General features: G+C 29.2%; 1 protein-coding gene across 1 annotated transcript in view; it reads left to right on the top strand.

Moving 5' to 3' along the window:
• LOC106466840 (transcription initiation factor IIA subunit 2-like) overlaps positions 1-3,028 on the top strand; it is a 9,006-nt gene extending 5,978 nt beyond the window's left edge. Inside the window, exon 5 of the mRNA XM_013927143.2 lies at positions 598-3,028. The gene's annotated coding sequence lies outside the window, so the exon portion shown is untranslated. The remainder of the gene's footprint in view (positions 1-597) is intronic.
• Positions 3,029-3,553: the final 525 nt, after the last annotated feature.

Genomic DNA, 3,553 nt, shown 5'->3' with positions numbered 1-3,553 from the left:
GTTGTTTCACTGAATGGTGTAAACAATTCCCATGTAAGCCATTTTATTATTTTGTACAATTTTAGGCTTATATATTTATTTATCTACACACACATACATACATACATACATATATATATATAAACTAAATGTACTTCTGCAGGGTCTCCGAAAGTGTTATGTTTCAAGAGTAAATAAAACCCAAATTAAGAGTAACAAATATTTTTATTTCTTGCTTTTGAAGTTCATATGTTATGCTGTGTTGTAGCCTACAGAGAGCATAATCATGATTCGTGGCATGTGTACGTTTTACTGACATCACAATATTACAAATTGCAACATTAAACGTCCCTTATGTGATGCCATTTTAGTGTCTACTGACTAACAGAGAACACTATTATTGTGAAGTGGTTAAAATAGGTGACCCCCTCCAAGCAGCCTTTGGCCCCCTTTTGGGGAAATATAAGTAATTTAATTATAATTTGAATTAAGGTTAAAATTGAGAGATTTTGGTTTAAGCAACTTGTCTTAATTTGTTTATAGCCAAAGATGTTTAGTTTTTAATAATATATTTACAAAAGTTTAGATATTTGTTAACTGTCAGTTTTGTTTTCGTAGGTTCACCATAATACAACAAGAACAGAAGCTGCTGTTTATTCTACTTCAGGGCTCATGATAACTTGTACATTTTGTGAGGAAGTAACACATAAGATTTTTGGCATTTACATATTTCTTCCTTGGGAAGTTTTATTCGTGATAAAGTTGATGTGTAAAGTGATCATTTGATGGTCAATTGTTAACATTATGTTAATTATGTAGTCATTTAATTGTGTCATGGTCACATTCAGTACATCATTATTAGCCGAATTTATGTTATGTGGTGACAAGAAGTAAAAGGCAGTGTTGGGATGACATTTGAATAAATAATGATTCAAAATTCGTATTTGACATTCTCGAGTCAGAGCTTCTCCAACTTAGATTCCGTGATCATAATTTGAATATATTTAAAATGAATCATAATTTTATCATGAACTTAGCCTTTCAAATTAATATGTTAAACAATAGAGGAATTCTATAGCACTCGTAGTGTGGGAAGTTCAAAAGCTGCAAGTTTTTTGAAGTACTAAATTATACATGTCAAGGCATCTCTTACATTTATGAATGTTACTTTTCTGCTGATTATACTTTCACTTGAAAAGTTCCACCTGTTTTCTTTTAACATGCAAACAAGCCTTAAACCACAGAAATTATAAAATATCAAAGAAATAAGGAAGGACGCTTTGTGCTGATACTTAAAATCCTTATTTAAAATGTTTTAGTACTTATTACGCATGATACATACTATTTATTTTGTGTGTTAAATATTAACACAGACCTGTTCATTATACATATAGAATAAGGATTAAAAGCATATTCTGGAATGGAAGAGTAATAAAATATTATTTTCTGTGAATACAAATTCAATATCTTTTATCATTTGATATATATTATTTCTTAAAGTTTGTTTTTTAACTTTGAGTCAAGTGGCTATGATTTAATATTTTAACACACAACAACAGCAATACTATCTTGCTACCAGAAGTACAATACTGTTATTGAGGCTCAAAAAGCACAAAGTTAAATGTCTTTAGTTTTTTGGATATGGGAATATAAAAACAAAATTATCTTTTCAGAATAATAACATGTAAGAACATTGTGTTCCATTATTCTGGCAAATATATTATAAGAATTAAATGTTTAAAATGTTGTTGCTTATATTATAGAGGATTTTTTTACTGAAAATGAAAGTTTAACTTCTGATAAAGATATTAGATAAAAAAAATTGGCCATACTCTTGATAATTTTCAGTTTTAAAAATGTTAAAATATGCATTAAACCAATCTAAAGTCACATTTTATGGAAGCTCAGAAAATAAGAACAGTTTTGTAGATTAATCCTGTCTTAGCTTTCTGGACAATTAGTCTTGAAAAGTAGACATAGATAGGAGCCATGCGTTATTATTAAGAAGTTAATATCTATTGAAATATTCATCTTGCTAGAACGATCAGCTCCATTTCATTTCAGAAACAAGTTAACTTACTCTGAAATATCAACTTGATAGGCTCATATAATGTTTGTGGTGCATACATTGGGTTCCATGTATTAAATTTTTTATTTCTCCCTGAATGTGTTTAACAATTGAAATTTTTTTTTCTATGTTTTACAAATTATGGACTATCCATGATTCCTGTTTAACCATTGAAATACACCTGTATAACTAAAGTATTTGGTACAGGTTATGTACACGTGTAATTATGGCATAAAATAGTCAATAAAAACACCTGTCATGCCCAAATAAAGTTTCAAAGAGATTTTATATTAAAGTATCTTATAGTTTAATATGAACATTTTAGGACATGTAATTTACTGAAATAAGTGTTCAGGAAAATGTTTGTAACAGCCTGTCATAAAGGTTATCTCTATGTTTTCCAGTATTAAGCAGTTATATATTTTCAGATACAAAAGTGAAGTTAATATATTGTTGACTGGAAAATATATATATACACATAATGTTTTCTACATAGGTTTGTTTTTTAATACTTTTTCTGCTACTCAAACAAAAAATTAGTGGTAGTATTATCTTGGAATAAGATGGAAGAGTATGCTGTTTGTTAATCTAAATTAATGATTCCGAATCTTTTTTATGTCGTATATCAACAGTCGGACCTTTGAGCAAGTGGCATATCCCTGAAGCATAATTTGTTTAAAAAAATTAATAGTTAATACTCATAAAGAGGTAAATCAAAAGAAATAATTCAAGGGTGAATCAACAATACAGTAATGATGAGTTATGGCTAATAAAATACCTTAGTAACTTACCAAGTAGAAATGGGCAATTTAATTGATTAATTAAATACCTATGAGCAGCAGTTACATGGATTAGTTTTATGCAAACTAATCAACAAATTGAAATGGTTAAATCAGTTATTGGAAATATATAATAAACTAATCCAGATTAGTTGTTATGATTATTCCAACAATCTCTTAACTGAAATTACAAGTAGATCAACTGTTACAAAAATAACCAACTAATCAAAGTTAGTGTTTTTGATTATTCCAACTTTCCAGGTAATCGAAATATTGCTAACATGCTTGCTTGTTAAGCACAAAGCTATATAATGGGGTGGTGCCTTGTGATTTGAGAATCTCGAGTTTGATTCCCATTGTCAATTAACTTGCTCACCTTGTTTTTGTTATTGCAAAACTATCCAGACTATCTGCCACTATCACTAATTTCAAACTGCTGACTAAAGAGAAGGCAATTGGCTCGGAGCACTCACAAACAATTCTATGGCTACTTAAGTGTCAAAAGTTTAAATTTAACATTTCGTTTTTTTACATTGTGTTATGTTAATAGTGTATAACTAGTCTTTACTGTTGTATAAACAGACATGAATCTAGAGGAGGGGCCCAGACCTCCCCCTCTATCAATTGTTACCATAAATTAACAATTAAGGATGTTAAACCCCCCTTCACCCATTTTTTTTCCTTCAGAAATTAATAAAAAACAACCAGACATCCTTACACTAACATA

Source organism: Limulus polyphemus, unplaced genomic scaffold (assembly GCF_000517525.1).
Source record: "Limulus polyphemus unplaced genomic scaffold, Limulus_polyphemus-2.1.2 Scaffold2394, whole genome shotgun sequence".
Taxonomy (NCBI): Eukaryota; Metazoa; Arthropoda; class Merostomata; order Xiphosura; family Limulidae; genus Limulus; species Limulus polyphemus.
This window is presented reverse-complemented; position numbering and strand designations above follow the sequence as displayed.